The sequence below is a fragment of the Saimiri boliviensis genome, chromosome 4, assembly GCF_048565385.1.
Source record: "Saimiri boliviensis isolate mSaiBol1 chromosome 4, mSaiBol1.pri, whole genome shotgun sequence".
NCBI classification, from domain to species: Eukaryota; Metazoa; Chordata; class Mammalia; order Primates; family Cebidae; genus Saimiri; species Saimiri boliviensis.
This window is the reverse complement of record NC_133452.1, coordinates 157,880,084-157,892,550: the sequence shown is the minus strand read 5'-3', so window position 1 is coordinate 157,892,550 and position 12,467 is coordinate 157,880,084. Positions and strand designations below refer to the sequence as shown.

At 43.2% G+C, this 12,467-nt stretch overlaps 1 pseudogene; it reads left to right on the top strand.

Annotated features, from left to right (window-relative positions):
- Window positions 1-6,550: 6,550 nt before the first annotated feature.
- On the top strand, window positions 6,551-8,163 carry LOC101035142 (keratin, type II cytoskeletal 8 pseudogene; annotated as a pseudogene).
- Window positions 8,164-12,467: the final 4,304 nt, after the last annotated feature.

Here is a 12,467-nt window from a genome sequence, read left to right as displayed (position 1 = left end):
GGTCTCCCCTCTGTTGTAGACTTATCTTCTTCTAGACCAGGCGTCCCCAAACTACGGCCCGCGGGCCACATGCGGCCCCCTGAGGCCATTTATCCGGCCCCCGCCGCACTTCAGGAAGGGGCACCTCTTTCATTGGTGGTCAGTGAGAGGAGCATAGTATGTGGCGGCCCTCCAACGGTCTGAGGGACAGTGAACTGGCCCCTGTGTAAAAAGTTTGGGGATGCCTGTTCTAGAACTTCAGGCTACAGTTCCAGTGCTTGTCTCTTCCTCTTCCAGTTTTCTGTTCTTCAAGGAGCAGCTTCAGGCCCTTTAAGGCATGCTTCAATCAAGTCTTGATCTGTTCCATCTAGTTTTTTTCAGCTGTGCCCATTATCTGAATCAGCACAAAGTTCAATAGCTTCCATTTTTGGCTCTCACTTGAGTTGAGTTCCCAGTCTTGCATGTGGTATGCTTTCTGTTCATGATGAGGTCAGGGGTGTAACCAAGTGCAGCACAGAGTGAAAGAACATTGGAGATGAGAAGACTAAAGATTTGACAGGCCAAACTTGAGGCTATGTCAAGTGATGTCAGGTGTTGGGGTAAAGAAGAAGACGTGTTTATGTCTTTCTTGAGTGAGGAGAATGACCACAAATTTGCTTTGTGGTTTTTGTAAAGAGAGAGGAAGTTTGCCAGACACACAAGACCCACAAGAATGATTTTTATTCACTAAGGAAGAAAAATAATGGTCTTAAAGGAATAAGAGTAAATCACTTCTATCTGAGAGAGCTATAGAAGAAACAGCATCCTAATGGAGAGTCGAGTTTTGTTTAAGACAAGTAGGGTGCAGTAGGGGGGCATAATTTAGATAGGAAGTTAAAATTTATGAACATTTTTACACTGTTGGTGGGAGTGTAAATTAGTTCAACCATTGCGGAAGACAGTGTGGCAATTCCTCAAGGATCTAGAAATAGAAATTCCATTTGACCCAGCAATCCCATTACTGGGTATATACCCAAAGGGCTATAAATCATTGTATTATAAAGATACATGCATACACATGTTCATGGTGGCACTGTTTACAATAGCAAAGACCTGGAACCAACCCAAATGACCCTCAATGATAGAATGGACAAAGAAAATGTGGCACATACACACCATGGAATACTATGCAGTCATCAAAAATGATGAGTTCATGTCCTTTGTATGGACATGGGTGAACCTGGAAACCATCATTCTCAGCAAACTGACACAAGAACAGAAAATCAAACACCGCATGTTCTCATTCATAGGTGGGTGTTGAACAATGAGAACACGTGGACAGAGAGGGAAGTATCACACACCAGGGTCCATTGGTGGGGGGCTAGGGGAGGGATAGTGGGAGGGAGGGAGGGGAGGGATAATGTGGGGAGAAATGTCAGGTATAGGTGATGGGATGGAGGCAACAAACCACCTTGCCGTGAATGTACCTATGCAACAATGTTGCATGATTTGCACATGTACCCCAGAATCTAAAATACAATAAAAAAATTATGAGACGTCAATGAAGAGAAACTTCTAGAAGGTGCAGTGGAAGGTTTTTGTTTTTGAGGAAAACGGGTGGAACAGATTTGGGATTTATAGCACAGTTTGGGGAAGAGTGACTAGAAGACAAACACTGTATAGAAGGGCTTGGGTCTTGGTGAGAGATAAAAAGGCATGTGGAACATTGTCAGTTTAGTCCTGATCTTTTAGAGCAGAGGTTCCCCAAACCCCTGGGCTGCAGACTGGCACCAGTCTGTGGCCTGTTGGGAACCATGTGGCAAAGCAGAAAGGGAGCGGCAAGAGAGCCAGTGAAGGTTGATCTGTATTTAAGCCGCTCCCCATGGTTCACATGACTGCCTGAGCTCCACCTCCTATCAGATCAGCCTCGGCATTAGATTCTCATAGGAGCTTAAACTCTGTTGCCAACTGCACATGCGAAGGATCTAGGTTGCATGCTCCTTATGAGAACCTAACTAATGCCTGATGATCTGGGGTGGGACAGTTTTATCCTGAAACCATCTCTCCCACATGATCTGTGGAAAAATTGTCTTCCAAGGAACTGGTCCCTGGTGTCATAAACGATGGGAACCACTGTTTCAGAGGAAATTGAATAGCTTGGACACAGCTGTATGGTCCAGACGCTTCATATGGAGAAGAGGCATTTCTGATAGGCCAGGTAGAGCTGCTGCTGCAGGAGCAGTAGAGCTGGATTTACCTTTTCATAGAGACTTGCACTTCTTTTACCCCCCGAGACAGAGTATTTCTCTGTCACCCAGGCTGAAGTGTGATGGCGTGATGTCAGCTCACTGCAACCTCTGCCTCTCAGGTCCAAGCGATTCTCCTGTCTCAACCTCCCAAGTAGCTGGAATTACAGGCACATCCCACCACACCCAGCTAATCTTTGTATTTTTAATAGAGACAGGGTTTCACCATGTTGACCAGTCTGGTCTTGAACTCCTGACCTGGTGATCTACCTACCTCAGCCTCCAAAAGTGCTGCAATTACAGAGGTGAGCCACCTCACTTTTGAGAATGTATCCTAAGGAATTAATCACAGCAAAACATTAATTTATGCATGAGGATATTCACCACCATCTTATTTTTAAGAACGAAATGTTGGGAATATTTTAAATGTCCAATAAAGAACTGGTTTAATCAAGTATGGCACATTCATTACAGAATTCTGTGTAGACATTTTAAAAATATGTAGAAGTGTATTTAATGATATGATGAAGCAATATGGTATATTATTAAATGAAAATGTATATAGTTATGTGTAGGCGAATGTAAATGACTAGTTCATGAGTTGAACATTGGTTTCATGAGTGTGCATGATATTACTAAAATCATAAATAAAATAAGAGAGGATCATTGCTGAATGAAAGATGACTGTCATGATCTAAGAATTATGGTTAATAAATTTCCATCCAAGGTTCAGTTTTTTTAAAAAATCATGTATGAAATAACATAAACAGTGTTATTCTACTTGTTGTTAAAAATAACATAAGCCACTTTTCTTGTTCCTCATCTTCCAAGACTTTGACCTTTTTTTTTTTTTGGCCTTTGACCTTATTGATCATTCTCTGTATTATAGCTGAGTCTGAATGTATTTATCTATTGCTGTGTAACAAATTGCTCTCCTCCCGAAAACTTTGTGACTTACAACGATAAACATTCATTCTGTCATAGTCTCAATGGGTTAGCAATTTGGGAGCAGCTTAGCTGGGTGGCTCTTGCCCAAGAGGTGTCAATCAGGATGTTGGCAGGGGCCACAGGCACTGAAGGCTTGACTGAGCCTGGAAGAGCCACTTCTGAGATGGTACACTCACAGGGCTGTCGGCAGGAGGCCTCAGTTTCTTACCACGTGTGCTTCTTCATAAGCTTCCTCAATTGTCTTCAACACAGGGTAGCTAGCTTCGCCCAGAGTGACCCATCCAAGATAAAGAGCAAGGAGGAGGCTATGATGCCTTTTATGACCTGATTTCTGGAGTCACACACGAATACTTCTGATCCATTCTATTCATTAGAAGCTAGTCACTATGTTTGCTCAGGGGCAAAGAGATGCAGCTGCTGGGGGTTGGAAGTTGGGCAGGCAGGTGTTAAAGTAATAAGGCCCGGGGGTATGAGGGGAGTAGTGACAGCTCTGTTATACTCCCATCACTCACAAACTCTTGAAATATTAATCTGTCATTCCAATAAGCATTTGTTTCCTGCCTTTTCAGCATGTGTAATAGATTGCCTTCCAAATACGGTTCATATCCTCCTCACTCACCTTCCCACCAAATGTCCAGGTGCTCTCACCTAATTTATGTATTCCTTTAATTATTTTAATTGCAGGTTTTTAATTTTGACTAGCATCTACATGGTTCCTCCTATTTGGATTGTAAGACATTAGGTGGCTGACTGCATAGAATCCTGGAGCTGGAAAAAAAAAAAAAAAAAAAAAAAAAAAAAAAAAAAAAAAAAAAAAAAACAACCTGGAGTTCCTGCAAGCCAACCCTCCATCTGCTCTAGACGTTCTTTCAAAGCAATTTTCACAAATGGGTGTTCAGGCTCAGCTTGCGTACTTCAACTGAAAGAGGCTCACTATCTTACCACCATGTGACGTATTTAGTAAAAGCTTTTGATTACAAAGATGATGATTTTAGAGACTTGGCATATCAAAAACAGCAAGCCTGTGAGACGTATTAATACTCTGTGGTGCCTCATCATATGACTCAGGACGGCCTTTCATACTTGAGATCAAATACTAGACTTTTACTTTTAGTCTTTTCGGAAGCTCATCTCTGATGCACCAGTGAGTGCTTTTGGTAGGCAGTGATCATGGAGTACATATGGTTTCTCCTATCTTCCAACTCTAGCACCGAGTTAGGGGTGATGATATGACCTGGGTCAGTTTCCTCTTCCAAAAGACAGAAAAAAAAAAAAGTAGAAAAAGATTCTCATTCCTGGATGCTGGCCCTGATTTTCAATGTATGAGTAAATGAGTCAGTACTATTTACCTAGGAGGTTTATAATGATTATTTCATGTTTTAAATTCAATCCTGATTTTCCTGCAAATGCAGCATTCAGAGGAAAAGAAAGAACTCAGCTGTCTGTACAAACATATGGAAATCAATGATAAATGGACAGAGACTACAGAGTATATTTATTAACCAAGCTTGTATAAATCATAATTTTTCAACCATTTATTAAACTAATAGGATTGTTTGGGGAGCATCAAAGAATTCTTTATTAAGCAAATAATCATGTTTATCCACTCAGTTATGGGGAAAAGCAAATCATTCACACTGCATTTACTCTGCCTCATCAGATTTCATTTCTCTTAAATGTCAGCCGTTGGTAATTTTTATCAAACAACCTGGGAGAAAAGTCCAAATTTCTACCAGCCTTCAGCCACCTCTCCAATTCAGGAAAAGGACTATTGCTGGCTTTTCAGATTTCCACTTTTTTCTTCCCCAACCAGGTAAATCCTCCATGAGGCTTAAAATGGCTCTTCCATAATGAACTCAAATTTGGATAGTTGACAGCCTTGGCCAACTCTTTCTTGCTTCTTTCTTGATTCAGACTTTGCCAGTCTCTTTATTATGTGACCACCCAGATACATCTCAGTGGCCTACTTTGTGGATTAGGCATGAGCCAGCACCTGGGACAATTCTGTTTCTACTCTTGTTCTCCATTGCATAACCAGCTGGTGTGGGCTCAGCGAACACTGACTTGAATTTCCAGTGTAAACAGGGATATCGTACAATCAGGAAGTGGAATCTGCTGGCTGACAGCAAGGACATAGTCAGATGTTGGTTATTTTGATTTTTAATATCAATGTTGTGAAAATTAGTTTTATCAATCAGAATTTTACAAATAAAAATGTATTTTAACCATATTTAGCATGTCCCGGGAGAGTTCCAGATTCCACTCAGTAGTAGTTATTGATAACTCTAAGGCCAGTCACTGGGCATAGTGAGAAATATGAAGATTTATTAATTTACTCAGTACGCATTTACTGTGTACTGTCAGTGTGCCTGGCCCTGTTTGTGACATTGAGGATACAGAAATGAACAAGAAACACAAGGCTGCTGATCTTGGGAAGCTGCTATTCCAATGGGAAAAGACAAATATTAAATATATAAATAAGTCTATAAAATGACTACCAAGCAGCATGTGTTAGAAAGAAAATAAAAATAGAATAACTGGAGAGTGACTGGCAGCAGTGGTGAGAGGGGGTGCTGATTTAGAGAACTGGTTGATGTAGGCATCTAGAAGGTGACATTTGACCTAACTTTGATGATGAGCGAAATAGAGCACATTCCTTTCCATGGAAGTTTACTGTCAAGAAAGATTATAAGACTGCTCTTAATGTGGTATATAACCTTAAGCATGTATCTGTGAACTTTACGTTAAAAACGGCATAGCCTCACACCTCAAGGAAAGAAGAAAATATCTATAGGTCCACTCTAATATAAATAAGTAATTGAAGAAAGACAACAAGGGGAGCGGGGGAAGAAGGAAGGAAGGAGGAAGGGAGGCAGGGAGAGAGGGAGGGGAGAGAACAGACATATCTTTCTGCAGAAGAATTCCAAATGATATATGTGGATACTCCCGTCTCAAGAATGAATATGCGGATACTTCCCTCTCCTGGATCACAGGCTTGATTCCCTTTCTTTTCAGTGTTGTCTAGACTTAGTAGCTTGATTCCAAAGACTAGAGTATGCAAAGGGAAACAAATTTTGCAATGGAGAAATGTCACAACTACCACCTTACCCAAGTGATTAAGATTAGCATCATCAAGGACAAGTCATATGGATATCACATACCCTCTATATATACGCTATAACAAGATAAGAAGGGCACTTCATTTCTGTATTATTAATTCCCAAAACCCAGTCTGATCATGAGAAAACATTAGAAAGGCCCAAATTGGGAGATATTCCACGAAATTCCTGACCAGTATGTCAAGGCTATGAAAAACAATTAAAGAAAGAAGCAGCTTCTCCGCCCCTTCTGGAATCTCTCTCTGGTTCAGCCCGCCTGCCTCCACTCCTGCCCCCACCATGTCCATCAGGATGACCCAGAAGTCCTACAGGGTGTCCACCTCTGGCCCCCAGGCCTTCAGCAGCCGCTCCTTCACGAATGGGCCCCGTGCCTGCTCAAGCTCCTTGAGCTTCTCCCGAGTAAGCAGCTCTGGCTTCCGCGGTGGCCTGGGTGCAGGCTATGCTGGGGCCAGCGGCATAGGCATGGGAGGCCTCACCACAGTCACCATCAACCAGAACCTGCTGAACCGCATTAAGCTGGACGTGGACCCCAACATCCAGGCCGTGTGTACCCAGGAGAAGGAGCAGATCAAGACCCTCAACAACAAGTTTGCTTCCTTCATCGACAAGGTGTGGTTCCTGGAGCAGCAGAACAAGATGCTGGAGACCAAGTGGAGCCTCCTGCAGCAGCAGAAAACGGCTAGGAGCAACATGGACAACATGTTTGAGAGCTACATCAACAACCTGGGTCGGCAGCTGGAGAATCTGGGCCGGGAGAAGCTGAAGCTGGAGGCGGAGCTTGGCAACATGCAGGGGCTGGTGGAGGACTTCAAGAAGGAGTATGAGGAAGAGATCAATAAGCGAACAGAGATGGAGAATGAATCTGTCCTCATCAAGAAGGATGTGGATGAAGCTGACATGAACAAGGAAGAGCTGGAGTCTCGCCTGGAAGGACTGACTGACGAGATCCACTTCCTCGGGCAACTGTATGAAGAGGAGATGCAGGAGCTGCAGTCCCAGATCTCAGACACGTCTGCGGTGCTGTCCATGGACAACAGCCGCTCCCTGGACGTGGGCAGCATCACCGCTGAGGTCAAGGCGCAGTGCCAGGAGATCGCCAACCGCAGCCGGGCTGAGGCGGAGAGCGTATACCAGACCAAGTACGAGGAGCTGCAGACGCTGGCTGGGAAGCACGGGGATGGCCTGCGGCGTCCGAAGACTGCGATCTCTGAGATGAACCGGAACATCAGCCGGCTCCAGGCTGAGATCGCGGGCCTCAAAGGCCAGAGGGCTTCCCTGGAGGCCACCGGTTTAGACGCTGGGCATCGCGGGGAGCAGGTGCTCAGGGATGCTCGTGCCAAGCAGCAGCAGCTGGAGGCCGCCCTGCAGCGGGCCAAGCAGGACATGGCACGCCAGCTGCCTAACTACCAGGAGCTGATGAACGTCAGACTGGCCCTGGACATCGAGATCGCCACCTACCGCAGGCTCCTGGAGGGCGAGGAGAGCCGGCTGGAGTCCGGGATGCAGAACATGAGCATCCACACGAAGACCACCAGCGGCTATGCAGGTGGTCTGCGCTCTGCTTATGGGGGCCTCACAAGCCCCGGCCTCAGCTACGGCCTGGGCTCCAGCTTTGGCTCTGGCGGGGACTCCAGCTTCGTCAGCTGCACCAGCTCCACCAAGGCTGTGGCTGTGAAGAAGATTGAGACCCGCGGTGGGAGGCTGGTGTCCGAGTCCTCTGACGTCCTGCCCAAGTGAACAGCTGCGGCAGCCCCTCCCAGCCTCCCCCTCCTGAGGCTGCCCCAGAACCCAGGAGGGAGGCCGCTGTGCAGGAGAGCACAGGGAACAGGAGACCCACCCGACGCTCAGCCCTCGCCCTCAGCCCACCCGCGGGGAGTTTACTGCCTGGGGACACCCCCTTGCCCATGCCTCCAGCTGCAAAACAATTTAATTGCTTTTTTTTTTTTTTTTTTGGTCTAAAATAAAATCTCAGCTAGCTCGGGGAAACAAAACAAAACAAAACAAAACAAAACAAAACAAAACAAAACAAAAAAACAATTAAAGACCATCACAGACCATCACAGATTAAGGAAACTAAGAAAACATGCTAACCAAATTCATTGTGGAAACCTGGATTGTATCCTTGAAAAAAGAAAAGGACGTTAGTGGAAAAACTGGTGAAATCCAAATAAAGTCGATAGTTTAATAGTGTACCAATGTTAAATGTTTAGTCTTGACAAATTGCCATGGTTATGCAGGATATTAACATTAGGGATAGTGGGATGAGAGTACCTGGAGGATCTCTGTACTCACTTTGTAACTTATCTGTAAATCTGGTGTAAAAATGGTATTCTAGAACGGGGGGCTTTTTAGTGGAATGAAGTATGAAGTGGATGTGGGGTATAGCAAGAATTCCATTTTTAGTTAGTAAAATCTTATGCCGAATAGGTATCACTTCCTTTATACTTCTGTTTAATCACGTTTGAATTATCTCCTTTACTTTCACATTGTGCTGTCATTCCCTCACTAGACTGAGCTTTTCCCTTCTAATTTTTTTATTTTTATTTTTTGTAGAGATGGGGTCTTTCTAAGTTGCCCAGGCTGGTCTCATGTGATCTTCCCACCTAAGCCTCCCAAAGTGCTGGGATTACAGAGCCACCATGCCCAGCCCTGAGCTTTTTCTTCTTTTTTTTCTTGTACTTTAGGTTCTGGGGTACATGTGCAGATCATGCCAGATTGTTGCATAGGTACACACATGGCAATGTAGTTTGCTGCCCCCATCCCCACGTCACCTACATCTGGCATTTCTCCCCATGTTATCCCTCCCCGACCACCCCACCCCCCAACTGTCCCTCCCTTGACCCCCCACAACAGATTCCAGGGTGTGAAAGTCCCCTCCCTGTGTCCATGTGTTCTCATTGTTCAACACACACCTATGAGTGAGAACATGCGGCATTTGATTTTCTGTTCTTGTGTCAGTTGACTGAGAATGATGGTTTCCAGGTTCATCCAACGTCCCTACAAAGGACACAAACTCATTTTTCATGGCTGCATAGTATTCCATGGTATATACGTGCCACATTTTCCTTGTCCAGTCTGTCATCAGTGGGCGTTTGGGTTGGTTCCAGGTCCTTGCTATTGTAAACAGTGCTGCTTTGAGTATACTTGTGCATGTGTCTTTATAACAGAAAGATTTATAATCCTTTGGGTATATAGCCAGTAATGGGATTGCTGAGTCAAATGGAATTTCTATTTCTAGGTCCTTGAGGAAGCGCCACACTGTCTTCCACAATGGCTGAACTAGTTTACACTCCCACCAACAGTGTAAAAGTGTTCCTATTTCTCCACATCCTCTCCAGCATCTGTTATCTCCAGATTTTTTGATGATCGCCAGTCTAACTGACATGAGGGGTGGTATCTCAATGTGGTTTTGATTTGAATTTCTCTAATAATCAGTGATCATGAGCATTTTTTCACATGTTTGTGGGCCTCATATATGTCTTCTTTTGAAAAGTGTCTGTTCATATCCTTTGCCCACTTTTGGATGGATTGGTTTGTTTGTTTCTTGTAAATCTCTTTAGTTCTTTGTAGATTCTGGATATCAGCCCTTTGTCAGATGGGTAGATTGCAAAAAATTTTTCCCATTCTTTTGGTTTCCAGTTCATGCTAATGATTGTTTCTTTTGCTCTACATAAGTTGTGGAGTTTACTTAGGTCCCACTTGTCTATTTTGGCTTTTGTTGCCAATGCTTTCGGTGTTTTAGTCATGAAGTCGTTGCTTTGCCTATGTCCTAAATGGTTTTGCCTAGGTTTTCTTCTAGGGTTTTAATGGTGTTAGGTCTTATGTTTAAGTCTTTAATCCATCTGGAGTTAATTTTAGTGTAAGGTTTCAGGAAGGGGTTCAGTTTCTGCTTTCTGCACATGGCTAGCCAGTTTTCCCAACACCATTTATTAAACAAGGAATCCTTTCCCCATTGCTTGTTTTTGTGAGGTTTGTCAAAGATCAGATGGTTGTAGATGTGTGGCATTGCCTCTGAGGCCTCTGCTCTGTTCCGTTGTTCTAGCTCTCTGTTTTGGTACCAGTACCATGTGTTTTCATTACTGTAGCCTTGTAGTATTGTTTGAAATCAGGTAGCGTGATGCCTCTGGCTTTGTTCTTTTTGCTTAGAATTGTCTTGGCTATGTGGGCTCTCTTTTGGTTCCATGTGAAGTTAAATGTGGTTTTTTCCAGTTCTGTAAAGAAGGTCATTGGTGGCTTGATGGGGATAGCATTGAATCTAAAAATTACTTTGTGCACTATGGCCATTTTCATGATATTGATTCTACTTAACCATGAGCATGGAATGTTTCTCCATCTGTTTGTGTCCCCTCTTATTTCCTTGATCAGTGGTTTGTAGTTCTCCTTGAAGAGGTTCTTTACATCCTTTGTTAGTTGTATTCCTAGGTATTTTATTCTCTTTGTAGCAATTGTGAATGGGTGTACGCTCATCATTTGGCTCTCTGTTAGTCTGTTATTGGTGTATAGAAATGCTTGTGATTCAAGAGCAGAAAATCAAACACCACATGTTCTCACTCATAGGCAGGTGTTGAACAATGAGAACACATGGACACAGGGAGGGGAGCACTACACACTGGGGTCTGTTGGGGGGAAATAGGGGAGGGACAGCAGGGGGTGGGGAGTTGGGGAGAGATAGCATGGGGAGAAATGCCAGATATAGGTGATGGGGAGGAAGGCAGCAAATCACACTGCCACGTATGTACCTATGCAACAATCTTGCATGTTCCTCACATGTACCCCAAAACCTAAAATGTAAAAAAAAAAAAAAGAAAGAAAGAAATGCTTGTGATTTCTGCACATTGATTCTGTATCCTGAGACTTTGCTGAAGTTGCTTATCAGTTTCAGGAGATTTTGGGCTGAGATGATAGGGTCTTGTAAATATACAATCATGTCATCTGCAAATAGACAATTTGAGTTCCTCCTTTTCTATTTGAATACTCCTTTTTTTTTTCTTGCCTAATTGCTCTGGCCAGAATTTCTGATACTGTATTGAATAGGAGTGGTGAGAAAGGGCATCCTTGTCTAGTGCCAGATTTCAAAGGGAATGCTTCCAGTTTTTGTGCATTTGGTATGATATTGGCTGTAGGTTTGTCATAAATAGCTTATATTGTTTTGAGATATGTTCCAGTGATACCTAGTTTATTGAGAGTTTTTAGCATAAAGGACTGTTGAATTTTGTGGAAGGCCTTCTCGGCATCTATTGCAATGATCATGTAGTTTTTGTCTTTGGTTCTGTTTATGTGGTAGATTGCATTCATAGACTTGTGTATGTTGAACCAGCCTTGCATCCCCAGGATGAAGCCTGCTTGATCATGATGGATAAGCTTTTTGATGTGCTGTTGCAATTGGCTTGCCAGTATTTTATTGAAGATTTTTGCGTCTATGTTCATCACAGATATTGGCCTGAAGTTTTCTTTTCTTGTTGAGTCTCTGCCAGGTTTTGGGATCAGGATGTTGCTGGTCTCATAAAATGATTTGGGAAGCATTCCCTCTTTTTGGATGGTTTGGAATAGTTTTAGAAGGAATGGTATCAGCTCCTTTTTGTATATCTGGCAGAGTTCAGCTTCAGCTATGAACCCATCTGGATCTGGACTTTTTTTGGTTGGTAGGCTATTAATTACTGTCTCAACTTCAGCCCTTGTTATTGGTCTGTTCAAAGTTTCAACTTCTTCCTGGTTTAGGCTTGGGAGGTTGCGAGTGTCCAGGAATTTATCCATTTCTTCCAAGTTTACTGGTTTATGTGCATAGAGTTGTTTGTCATAATTGATAGTAGTGTGTATTTCTGTGGAATCAGTGGTGGTATCCCCTTTTTTGTTTTTTTATTGCATCTATTTGATTCTTCTCCCTTTGTTTTTTTATTAATCTGGCTAGTGGTCTATTTTGTTGATCTCTTCAAAAAACCAGCTCCTAGATTTACTGATTTTTTGAAGGGTTTTTTTGTGCCTCTATCTCCTTGAGTTCTGCTCTGATCTTAGTTATTTCTTGTCTTCTGCTAGTTTTTTTTTATCTTGCTCCTCTAGCTCTTTCAATTTTGATGATAGGGTGTCAATCTTAGATCTTTCCTCACTTCTCTGGTGGGCATTTATTGCTATAAATTTTCCTCTAGACACTGCTTTAAATGTGTCCCAGAGATTCTGGTACATTGTGTCTTCGTTCTCA